At 48.2% G+C, this 13,604-nt stretch overlaps 1 pseudogene; it reads left to right on the forward strand.

The window, feature by feature from the left end:
- The first annotated feature begins 310 nt into the window (after window positions 1-310).
- Window positions 311-2,480, forward strand: LOC111552002 (annotated as a pseudogene).
- Window positions 2,481-13,604: the final 11,124 nt, after the last annotated feature.

Below are 13,604 nucleotides of genomic sequence, written 5' to 3' on the forward strand. Positions count from 1 at the left end.
AATTGTCACTCTAATGACTTTATATAAATCAACTCATTATCAACACTAGAAAAGATGATTAAAAAATACTTCAGTACATTCACGTGTTGGCTTGTTAACATTTTTAAGAGTCCATAAGAGAAAAATGCATCCAATGTTGACAAAAATATTTTTCGAGTATCTTGTGGGTATGTACAAGTAACTACTTTGTGAACAAAAGTCACTATATAATTATATAATTTCTGACACTTAAAAAAGTTTATTGTGCAAAAGAAGATACATATTCTGATACTAAATCCGCATATAAAATAACTGTGGAACCCGAGAATAGCTCGCCCTGCCAAGGCAATGGAGAGCAGGCCAGCAAGGCAGGAGCTTGGGCTCTGTGTAGCCAGGCAAGGAGGAGCCCTACAACCATGCCACCACCCCTTACTACAAGAGGCCTCTGCATGGTATCTCACACAAGGTCATGGAGAAGAACCCTCTCTCAGGGGACCTGCTAAACACGTATGAGCTCTTCCAGAAGGCAAATGCCAGCAACGGCCCCTTGCTGCTTAGGCTCTTGAATAAGCCACAGAAGTGGGACTGTGGCAGCACTGGGGCGGCCACCAACAGTGATCCTAACATCTACTTCCTGATCCAGAAGATGTTCTACATGCTCAACACCCTCACGTTCAACAGGTCCCAGCTGCACAGCAAAGTGGACCTGCTCTCCCTGAAGGTGAACCCCACTGAGATGGTGGCCAAATTCCAGGCGCCCCCCACCACCCCATAGCAGCTCACAGGCCACAGAGCTCAAGCAGATCATGGACCAGAGCCTGTCTGGTGGGGTCCTCGCCTGCTGCCCGAGGGTGCAGCTCTTCCCCAGGCTCTTCAGCCACAGTCGACTTCTCCTGAGGCTGCAGTGCCTGCAGCTTTGAGGCCAAGTGTAAGCTGGAGTCACTGCACCTGCAGCGCATCCACAACTATGTGGAGGACTCCTCTCCCTCGGTGAAGGACATGGCTGTGGGACAGGCTGAGTGCCTGCCCCAGCTGAATAACTTCTTCAGCCGCTTCCGGGCCCAGCGGGAGATGGAGAACAGCCAGCCTGGTGGCCAGGCTGCCAGCTTCTTTGAGGCTGAGCAGTGGACCCTGGCCACTTCCTGGACCACAAAGATGAGGAGGACAGCCTGTCTCTGGACTGGAGCAGCAGCATCGCCTCAGACCATGTGGTGGACATGTAGTACCTCACTGAGTTCCTGGATGAAGCCTCTTCACCCGGCGAGTTTGCTGTCTCCCTCCTTCACTGGCTCTTCCCTGAGCTCTTCGACCATCGCAAGCTGGGCGAGCAGGACAGCTGCTACGGGGACAGCGGTAAGCAGGAGCTGGACCCGCAGAGGCTGCAGATCATCTGCAATGACACAGAGGTCTACTTCCCCCACATGCAGGAGGAGGAGGCCTGACTGCAACAGTGGACCCAGCGCATCAATGACAAGCTCCAGGGCCTGGGGCTGGACGCAGGCAGCGAGGGCAAGCCCCCTACACATCGACTGCTATGACTCCTCCAGCCTGCCCAATGACATCTCAGTAATCAGGGTGGAGGATAGCTTCAAGGGCGAGCGGCGCCACTCCAAGAAGATCTGGCTGGTACCTATCTACTTGAACAAATTGGAGATCCCCCAGCCCAACTTGGAGGTGCCCGGCACCGACTGCCTGCTCAGCAAGGAGCATCTTCGCAGTATCTGCCAGAGCAGCCTATCCATCGGCAACTTCGCCTCTTGCCTGCTAGTGTCCCTGTTCCCCAAGCTCTTCACCCATGAGAACCTGCACAAGCAGTATAGCTGCTGCGGCTCCCTGGGCAAGAAGCAGCTGGACCTGTCCTGCATCAAGCTCATTTGCCACTACGTGCACCTGCCTCCGCACCAAAAATGACCAGTCTGGACCCTGGAGTTCATGGACAACCCGTGCGGGGACAACCCGTGCCGGGACAACCCGTACCGGGACAACCCGTGCCGGGACACGAACAGAGGCCCTCCTACCAGCAGCAGTGCAAGGTCCCCATGCTGGCCCTGAGTGCAGAGACAGGAGGAGCTATGTAATCAGCCCCGAGAGGGGAGGAGTTTGAGGGTCCCCCGCTGCCCCCAAGAGGAGCAGCAAGGACTTTTCAAGATTCCCTTGGATGAGGTGGTGGTCCCTTGCCCAGCTTCCGGTACCCTCTCCCTACCTGCTGTCCAACAAGGAGGTGCGTGAGATCATGCAGCACAGCCACTCCCTGTGCAACTTTGCCGCAGGGCTCCTCCACCACGGAGAACCTCCGGCTGCAGTACAACCATTTCCCGGCTTGCAACAAGCAGCAGCTGGACCCTACGCAGCTGCCGCTCATCTGCCACGACGGGGAAGCTGTCTGTCCCGTGGAGAAAGTGGAGGAGATGTGGCACTGCAAATGTATCCCCAGCATCGACGAGCGGTGCCGCTGTCCTAACAGGAAAAAATGCGACATCCTCAAGAAAGTGGAGAAGTGAAGGCCCGTGGCCTGCCCAGGGACTCGGGGTCGCCAGAGACTAAGCAATGCTTGGGAGCATGCCTGTGGCATCCACAGACAGACACGTTATATCCATGGGGTGTGGCTTACTACACTTAGACACGCAAACACCCAACCACAAGAAAGAAGCCTTGAGTTTGGTCTCTTGTCCTTACGACTTCTGTCCTGTGTTCCCTGGTGGTGCAGCCTGAGTGTGGGGAGCGCAAGCTGTGAGAGCAGGGACTAGCGTGTAGGGGTCCTCTCCCCCCATCGTGTCCTCCCCAGCCCCTCACAACTTCAAATGCAAACTCAGCAGCTCTCTTGCTCCTCTTCCCATATTTTACAGCTTCAATTTTTATCCTTTTTTTTTTTTTTTTTTTTTTCTTAAAAAGAAAACCTTAAAAAAATCACTGGGCTCTTTGGGGGCCATTTTACTTAGAAAAAAATCTTTTTAAAAGTGTCATCTTCAGGCCAGGTGTGGTGGCTCACGCCTGTAATCCCAGCACTTTGGGAGACCAAGGCAGGTGGATTACCTGAGGGCAGGAGTTCAGGACCAACCTGGCTAACATGGTGAAACCTCATTTCTACTAAAAAAAAAAAAAAAAAAGCAAAAATTAGCCATGGTGGCAGGTGCCTGTAATCCCACCTACTCGGGAGGCCGACAGGAGAATCACTTGAACTCGGAAGGTAGAGGTTGCAGTGAGCTGACATAGCTCCACTGCACTCCAGCCTGGGCGACAAGAGCAAAACTCCATCTCAAAATAATAAATAAATAAACAAACAAACAAAAGTGCCATGTTCGTGTACAATGGCTAATCATAGCTTCGGGTGGCATGGATGCTGATTTTTACCAACCTTGTCTTTTACATCTGATTCTGGAGGAGTCAAGAGGCCTCTTGGATGGCAGGAGAGGGAATGGAATAGTGTAAAGTCCCTTGGGGCCATGTGCAAGATTTCCCTTCTGCTCCGGTGCCTCAGAAGGCTTCCATCCAGCTTGGCCTGTCCGTCAGGCACGTGGGTAAAATATTGTGCTCACTCTGTAGAGAAGAACACCTGATGAAGATGATATGAATGTAGAAAGCCATGGAAACATGTCTGCAGTGTCTTCATTTGAGCTGTGTCCTACCACTGTCCCCATTCCCTCTCCACACATGGTTGCTTGTTGGAGATTCTGGGTTCTGGGAGCTGTGTAGTGACTTCCCCAAACCTCAGTGTTAGCTCCTCCAGGCAGCACCACATCCTCGTTCCCCAGGGTGGGCCCATGTCTGGGCCCCTCTTGGGGATACCAAGCATTGGAAGGACACAGGTCATCTCAGATGGGGCATCCATGTCCCTTCCCAGAGTCCACTCAGAACTTTCCCCTTGGACCCCCTAGAAAGTCCTGCTGTCCTCCACCTGGCCACCCCTTGGCTTTGGGAGACACAAGTCTTCTCTCCCCACTGACTGGAAATGTCAGACTCCTGCAGGCCAGCTACATGCTTTCCAGCAGCACCAACCAGAAAATTCCCAACAGGTAAAATCTTTAAAAATGACACTTTTACCTACCTAACTTTGGAGTCCAAATGCCTAAGAGGGAAAGGAAACAGTCTAACCAGAGTCCAGGAAAATTAACTGAATCACACGGGGTAGACATAAAACCCCTGTGGGAATATTACAGGTTCAATAACCTAATGGCTTAGTATTTTGCTACTTTAAAATGCAGAGATAACAGAAACAATCTGAATATTCTTCATACAGCCGGTAAGGACTTCAGTTCCACTGGCCATATGACATACTTTTGCCTGTACCCAGGGGCATTTTTAAAAATATAACATCAGATTTTAAGCAATGTAAAGTTGCTAATCTAACTTGTAAATTTGTTCTTGTGTCATTTACAGATTATTTCTCTGGAAACCACAAACATGAATTACTGAAATCTAGAAAGGCACAGGGACTTACTCTGTCACACACAGCTACTCATGCACACACACACAGTTACCAAAAGCTGAAGTGAGATGAAGGGGGTCTACATGAAAAACAAGTTCAACTTCTTTGTGCCTGGAAAGAAGGGACTGGAGCAGCCAGGAGACTCACTTTCCCTCATCGCTTGGGCCCTTCTCTAAGGCTTAGTCTCCCCAGCACGTGCACACAGCAGGCACACACAGGCGCCCTACCAAAAGAGGGCTGTGGCCCTCTCTCCACCTTCCCTGCTGGTTGTTGGCAGTGAGGGGTCCCATGAAATTTGTTCTGGTTTCTAGGATGTAAACAAGAAGACTCCAAGCCATGAATTGCCCTGCTTTCTAGAGGATGAAATGTTCACCGTGCAACTTTAGAAGCACAATCATTTATTAATAACTTTTTTGAATCCCATCTACCCATGTCAGAGAAGTTCAGCAAGTTCTAGGAATTAAATATATTTGTTTGTAACTTAGAGCATGCTCAGTTTTTGGAAACCATATTTCAATGATTTTCTTTTTTTTTTTTTTTTTTTTTTTGAGACGGAGTCTCGCTCTGTCGCCCAGGCTGGAGTGCAGTGGCCGGATCTCAGCTCACTGCAAGCTCCGCCTCCCGGGGTTACGCCATTCTCCTGCCTCTGCCTCCCGAGTAGCTGGGACTACAGGCGCCCGCCACCTCACCCGGCTAATTTTTGTATTTTTAGTAGAGACGAGGTTTCACCATGTTAGCCAGGATGGTCTCGATCTCCTGACCTCGTGATCCACCCGTCTCGGCCTCCCAAAGTGCTGGAATTACAGGCTTGAGCCACCACGCCCGGCCTCAATGATTTTCTTAACATCCTTCACGTGTAGGGCTTTTTCCCCCCAAATCTTACAGCCCCTTTCGGTGAAGAGAAATTGACACATTCTGGAAACTATTCCTGTCCCTCTGGACTGTCGTCAGGAAACGCCTGCAGGTCCTGTGCCCTGTCTATATCATGTCCTCACTTCTCCATCCGTACAGGTGGCTCCAGTGGGCATTTTTTTTTTTTATTTTAAACTTTTTACATGAAGCAACAGAAGTACAAAATACTGATATTTTTTCAAAATTTAATGTGTTCCATGAAATCTGTTGGCAATCCCTTTCCTCCTCCCCATCTACATTCTTTGGTTTTTACTTGTTTGTTTTTTGGATTTTTTTTTTTTTTTTTTTTTGTCTTGTATCCCAGACTAAAAAATTAGCACAGACACGTTTTGATGTTGAATGAACTAGTAAGTCACAGTAGGTGGAAAGTTCATTGGTTTCCCTGTTAGTAAGGTTTTAAAGAATGAAGATAGTCATGAATGTACTGAGTGTTCAAACCCTGCTTCAGTTCACCTTGGCTGTGTCTACATGACGACAAATGTTTGACAGGGAATGAAGTCGTGTCTGGTGTCATTTGCACTAGTGCGCCCCTCCAAACCTTCCTTTTCTTTTATGTTTGTTGTTGGGAAGGGAGGACCACATCAGCAGCAATCATCAACCAACCAGTGGGATCTACTTAGTGGTGAGTGAACTGGCCGTTTAATTGGTAAGAGTTGCTGGCCTGACCACACTACAGCATGGCCACGTGGGTTCCTGTGGAGATGGCCTCAGTTTCCAACATTCCCCCCCCAAATGTTTGCTTCTTGCCCAATCGAGAGGGGATCTTGAGACTCCCAAGTGGAGGTCGTGAGCTTGCACCCTGCCTGACTGTGCAGACAGACTGTACGGATATGTGAAGTGGGGGTGGAGGCCAAGGGGCTATTACTGCTGTTTGGAAATATTTGCCTTTGTAGATCCAAGCTTAATGGTTTTGTGACATCCTAGTACTAGCAAACCCTGCACAAAGTGGGTATCAGAGTTAATACTGTGAGGAGATAAAGTAGTGAGAATAGTTTTGCTAAAGATAATGAAATATCACATGTCTGCATTTTACCATTGATTTGAGTGCATCCTTAGAAAAACTTAATGTAATTAAAAACCCAGGACATTTTTGGAAATCGTACGCTCTCTAGCAACTTTGTGTGAATTTTGATACAAACTGTTTATGAGTTACATAAAATGTTATAAAAATAGAAAAAAAGAGGAAATTATCCTATATTCCCCTGGTAGAAGCACAGACCACACACTCACAGCTTTAGAATGGACACACAGCCACCACATTTCCTGAACAAATTCACACTCTTCAGATTACACAAACTCAAACATGCAGATGCCTGAATAACAAACCCACAATATACTCCCAAATACAAACATACACAAGCCTCCATCTTGAAAACTCTAAATATTCTGTCCATATCCTCAGGTTACATACATATAGTTATAACACCCAAATACACCCAGCCATCTCTCTGCATCCAAATTCTTCGCACCAAAAATGTACACCTAAATTCTCATCTAGACACCGTGAGCATGGATAAAACTCCTCTACTCTGAATACACACAAATCCAACACACAAAGCATTAAAACATAGAACATCACCTGCCTTTTCAAATGTATGTACACACGTTCACAATATCTCATAGTACCATCAAAATACACAGAACCACCCCCAGCACGCAAATACACACACACACACCCCATTCAAATAGGAACACATAACTATCCAGTACCCTCAGAATAAACCCAAAACCCACTATGCTTCGGTAATATACTAAAAACTCACCCATATTCCCCTAAAAACACATTTCCAACACCACTGAATATTTAACCTACCTACATAAATATATATCTTAGATATATAACACATACACATGACACAGAATACAAATACCCAAAACAGATACAAATCCCCAAAATGTGTTAGTATAAAAACATTCCACACCGGCCAGTGCCTCCCTTGTCACACAGCAGCCTTCACACACCTAAACACCCTCCCTCATCAACTCCCCATACTCCTTAGTGAAAAAGAAGCACAGCAATGGAACATGTTCTGAACACAATAGGGCAGATGTATCACTATGGAGAGTATTCACGGTCCTTCTCTGTGGTGTCTCTGTCTGAGAGATTATACATCCCTAGTCTGTTTAACTCAAGTATGGCCACATGACTTGTTATGGCAAATGAAATGTGAGCAGAAATGCCATGTATGACTCTAAGCAGAAGAAATCCTTCTAGTCTTGTCCCAAATGAGGCTGCTCCATCCATCTGGATCCAAGGCAGAGGACCAGTAACTGAAAAAGCCAACCAATGGAGGACACATAACATACATGAGAAACCTACATTGTTGGAAGTCAGTGAGATGCAGAATTATTTGTTACATCAGATAACCTGGGATATTCTGATAGATGACCCACCAAAACATAGAGAAATACCACACTGCGCGCACACACACACACACGCGCGCACATGCACACATACCATCCTCTCAAAGCTCCCCAAATACGCATCCTCAATATCTACAGTTAGAAATACACATCTACAACCTTCCATGATCCAAATAAATGCACGGACACACCAACTCCCAATCTCCAAATGCATATATTAGACACACTCCAGCCTTCTCAGGCCAGCTGCATAAAACCTGCACAAGCTATGAATTCACACATCCCTCATCCCACCAGAATTCAACACATACTTCACATAACCTTACCCTCCTTCAAATACATATACATGCTCCCTACACATACTCTGAATATCCACATAAACTACCCACAGTCTAGAACACATATAATCCAAAAGAATCTTCACATTATACACAAAACTCCAACTCTACCACAAACATATGTGGTGGCTTTCCCCCCTAATACATACACAGCCACTCACACTCCCTAAATTCATACATACAAAGTCCAACTTTGTATGCACAGACACACTACCCTAAACATACAGACCTCCACCTCCTACAGTCCTGAACATACAGACACATGCATTTGTTTTCCACCCTCAGACTACAAATGAAGAAATGGATTCAAGCTGAAGAGAGGCAGACTGCGGTGGATGCCGGCATCAGCCACCTAGATCCCTCCTTGATGAATGACTTGTTTCACCAATTGTTGCAAATGCTGTTGGAAGACAGATTTAGGCCCTCCCAGGGTTGCTTCAGCTATGGAGAACACCCATGCTGAGTTCTCTCCTCTTTCTGGGGAAGCTTCATATCCAGTGGCTAATCGAAGCAGGTGTAAAGCGGCTGACTAAGGACAGTTCTATTGAGACATTTTAGTCCCACAGCAGCATATGGTGAGACTGTTTGGGGGCCCGAGTCATAGTTTAACTTCTCCTTCAATGCAACTATGCTCCCTTTTTTCACTTATTTTAAAAAGCAAAACATTATACTCATAAACTCTCAGGGACTGAACTAAGGGTGCCCAAACTGGGACCACATTCTTTGATTCCTTCATTCAATGATTATTTTATTGTATAATAAATAAGAGCGAGATAGAGTCTCGCTCTGTCACCAGGCTGGAGTGCAATGGCGCAATCTTGGCTCACTGCAACCTCCACCTCCCAGGTTCAAGTGATTCTTCTGCGTCAGCCTCCAGAGTAGCTGGGACTACAGGCACACGCCACCACACCCAGCTAATTTTCTTGTATTTTTAGTAGAGATGGGTCACTATGTTGGCCAGGATGGTCTCCATCTCCTGATCTGCCTGCCTCAGCCTCCCAAAGTGCTGGGATTACAGGCATGAGCCACCGTGCCTAGCCCATTCAATGATTACTTATTAAGCATCAACAAATACAACCTATTAAGCATCAACAAATACAATGATGACTACTCTCTTAGGGAGACTACATCCCATGGAAGTAGACAGATAATAAATAAATATACTATGAATATAAACACATACAGTTTATATTCAGATGGTCAGTCAGAAATTAGATTAAGCAACTCACTTGGCTAAAAATACAGATTTGAGGAAAAATGCAAAGGAGAGAGTACATTCCCTCATATAAAATTGTTTCTACTGCTGAGGTTTTCTGCTCATGGGGTATCTGCAATTTTGGCATGAGGCACACATTCATTTTCAGGTCTATCCATTATTTACTCTGGTGATATTGCAGATCGGCAGATTACTACAGAATCCAGTGGACTGAAACCATAAGCATTCACATCAGGTCTCTGAGGGTCAGTGATTTGGCTTGGCTCTGCTGGGTGGTCCTTCTGCTCCAGTCTGTTCTCCGGTTCTTTACTGACTCCTTGGTGCAGACACTGTAGTGGGTGCCCCAGAGGATTCTAAGGTCAATAGGCCAGCTCCCTGTGTCTGAGGTTTCAGTCCTGTAGGAGCAGAGGTTTCCAGCATTAATTTTGCTGTGAGACAGAGGCTGAAGTTGGGGATTTAGGGGAAAGAGTAAGGAGCCCATGTTCCCCTGGGGCCATCAGAAGAGGAGGCTCTCAGTGTGGATGGGAGGGGGCCTATACTAGGGAAATGGGAAGTTATGTTCCGTATAGACTAGTAATCACATTAGCTAACAGTTATGCCATATGCACCTACAGTATAGCATTCATTTCTCCAAGCACTTTACATGTATGAATGCCAATCTTTATAACCCTGTGGAGTTAGCACTATTATCTCTTCATTTTACAGATAAGTAAGTTGAGGCTCAGAGAGGTTAAAATACTTGCCCAAGGTCACAAAGGTCAGGTATACGCTGGGGCTTCTGGGATTTGAGCCAGCAGTCTGGTTCCAGAGCCTGTACCCTTGACCTGACCATGGTTGCCCCTTGAGAAACTTCCCTGCCACTGAGGGAATGCTGAGTGCAGAGAAGACATTTCATACAGGAAGTGACATTTCAGTTATATCTTCTGGCAATGAGGCTCCCCCAACAGTAAGGGGTCCTCATGGGGGAGGATCACCCAACCACAGCCCTTTCCAGTGCCCACTGTCAACACAGCAGCTATCTCCTTGCTGGGAGAACACCTCATCCCCCACTGCCTGCTTCCCATGCTGGGCCTAGGCTTGTCCCTCCTGGGATACCTCCAGCTACATTTGCCTCCACCTCTCTTTAGGAACCTGGGGTGACTCCCAAGAGAAGGCCCTGGGCTCCTTAAATATCCCAATTCTAACCTGCAGACACCATGGACATACTTATTACTCAAAGGATGGTTGAATAAAGTCTTGATCTGCAAGAAGGACCTAGACCACTGAGCCCCAAGCTGACATTCCCCCAGTGTTCCCTACTTACAGCCCCAGGAAATGAGTCTGGGCAAGGAAGGAGAGGCTGGGGACTCTTGTGTTGTGGGTAGGGGGACTTCACATGCCCTGACATGCCCCCTCCACCTCTTTGTGCAGTCAAAGCCTGCCTCCCACTCCATTCCCGACCCCTAGCTCTCCCTGCTCTGTTCCTAGTGTCCGCCTGGCTGGCCCATTCTGCCTTCCCTGGTCTTGCCTGCTGAGTCTCCTTCCTTTGCTCCCAGACTCCTGCAGTGGGCATCAGAACAGCCTCCTTTGAAGGGGCAGTTCCTCAGTGGCCTCACTGTTTCCTTCTGAGTGTCTTCAGACCCACTACTGTGTCACTACAGAGCACCAGGGCCCAGTGAGGACTGAGATGGGAACAGATCCTTTTTCCTATAAGCTCCTGGGAAACAGAACAGTCAGGGGCTTCTAAAGAGCTGGACAGAGGGGCCACTCAGCACACAGTTGAGGATATCTTCTGCTCATACAGAGAAGGGGGTGGGTGCAGGATATGTTCCATGACATACACTCTTCAAAAATATTGAGCCCAGAACAAATGGCTCAGGCTGACCTCAGCGAATCTAGCAATTGTCATTCATGCAACCTGCAAGGGAGATTTTCTGTGCTGATTCAAGACCAAGAGACACATGTACTTCTGCCCTAAAACTCAGGATCCATGACTTCCCATTTCAAAACAAAGAAATCCAAGAAGATCTACCCGGTATACATTGCAGTGCACTTTTATTTAAGACATATATTATAAAAGCAGACAGAGCTCCATTCTGCCAATGAAACACAACACAACCAGTACAACATACCCTCATTATGTTAGGGTAGGACATGAGGGGGCAGCGAGAGCCACCAGGAATCCATTTGTACCACAGGAAAGAGGCTATTAGAACATTAAAGGAAGTGATGTTGGCACATTTTATTGGCAGGAGGATTCACCATGAGGAAGAAAAGGCCAGAAGGCAACTTCCGGTAAGGAGCAAGGCCCACAAATCCTTGGGTGAGTCTGAGGGAGGAGGTGGTGGCTGGGGGGTCAGCAGGTGGACACCTCCATCACGTGGCTCCCTCTGCTGGGCTTGTGGTCCCCTCTGCTGGGCTTGTGGCCCCATGTGCAATGAAGAAAATATGGAAGGTTGGGTCACCCATTCAGAAACATGAAGCTGGCCAGGCGTAGTGGCTCACGTCTGTAATCCCAGCACTTTCAGGGACCGAGGCGGGTGGATCCCCTGAGGTCAGGAGTTTGAGACCAGCCTGGCCAACATGGCAAAACTCTGTCTTTACCAAAAATACAAAATTAGCTGGGCATAGTGGTGCACGCCTGTAATCCCAGCTACTCTGGAGGCTGAAGCAGGAGAATCGCTTAGAACCCAGGAGGTCGCAGTGAGCCGAGATCATGCCACTGCACTCTAGCCCGGGCAACAAGGGAGACTCTGTCTCAAAAAAAAAAAAAAAAAAGTAAAAGAAAAGAAAGAAGAAGCTGAGACGTGATTGCCACTCCAGGGACATCTTGAGCCTTTGGAAAGAAAGGAGAACCCGTCGACAGGGTTCTCAGAAACATCAGAGCCACATTTTCTCAGGGGGGCTTCCTTGTGTCTCCAGATCCCAGCTCCCAATATCCCTCAGGACAGAGCCTGCCCAGCTCTGCCTGTGTCACTTCACTGACCCCCGCCCTGCCAGGCTTCTCCCACACCTGCAGGGCCAGCACCCAGTGTGCTGAGAGAGTGGGGACCCAGAACCAGATGAACACGTCAGGAGGAACCGAATCCATTCTCTCTTGGGGTCCTAAGCCTCCCAGTGACAGAAGATCCAGGAGATGTGAGTGGGAGGCTGTCCTAACAGGATCCAACATCATGCTCCAGATTGCTGAAGGGACACAGATCAGTGCCTCCTCTCCTTGACTCTACCCTCTTCACTCCTTAGCACCAGGCCCGGCTGTACATCCCTGCCGAGTTGCAACTAAGACCTCTGCCTGCAGCTCAGGGGTGCCCCAGACAGGAGCACAAGAAGAGGCTCACCCCCACCTACAACCCAGGCTGGAGCGAATCTGGCTGCCCAGGCTCTGTGACTGGCTTCTGCCCCAGGACCTAAGCCCATGTAAACTCAGGCTCCCTTGGCCTGCCCACTCCAGGCCCAGGTTCTGAAGCTGTGCTCCCCACCACTTGTTGCTCCTCCACTTTATCCCTAGAATTACAGCCCAGTTCTAGGTAGGACTGTCAAGCTCTGCCCAATGCCTTCCACGAGAAATCAGATTCAGGTCCTTGTGCCTGAAGACTCCTTGTCAAGACTCTAGATGACACCTTCTCCAAGAGCAGATAAGGAGTCCCCTTGGGCTCCTCAGGCTGAGTATACGTTTTTTGTAGGGAACTTCAGAAAGAAATGGTCAACATTCATTCCTCACTTCACCAGAGAAAGAAGAAAATGTCACATGCCTTGGATTCCCTCTTTTTACCATGACTCCCCTGGGACAAAACTCCTAACACAGAAACCAACATGTATTCTCAACATTGGGTACCTGCTGGAGGTCCTGCCTTAGCCCCGAAGCCTCAGGTTTCCACAGGGACAGGTTGGTTGAGAACTGGTGGCCCAGCTCTCAGCCTGACACCCAACAGTATCCCCACCCAGGGGGCAGATGGCAGTGCAGGCACAGGTTCTGCAGGCTTTCATCTTGTGGAACGTATGTTAGAGGGTGTCCTCGTCACTCTCCATGCCCCAGAGGAATCAGCAGGGACATCAGGACTGAGAGAAGACATGGCACATCTGACCTCCTGTCCTGGAAATCCCACATCTTTCTGACTGTGCCCATCACATGGACAATATCTAGGAAAGTTCTGCTCTGCGCAGTGTTCTGTCTACCAGGCCCACCCATCTGAGGATCCAGATGCTAGGAACACACAGATACTGAAGGAGCAACCACCTGCCTAAGGTGCAGGTACTCCTGCATCCATCTGCGGGAGGAAGAGCCAGAAACCACCATATATAAGGATTCTTTGGCCCTAAAGAATGAACCAAGTATTTAGGCGTAACACAGCAATGCAGAATGACCCACCCTGGTCATTCGACACATAGA

The sequence above is a fragment of the Piliocolobus tephrosceles genome, unplaced genomic scaffold (assembly GCF_002776525.5).
Source record: "Piliocolobus tephrosceles isolate RC106 unplaced genomic scaffold, ASM277652v3 unscaffolded_46178, whole genome shotgun sequence".
NCBI classification, from domain to species: domain Eukaryota; kingdom Metazoa; phylum Chordata; class Mammalia; order Primates; family Cercopithecidae; genus Piliocolobus; species Piliocolobus tephrosceles.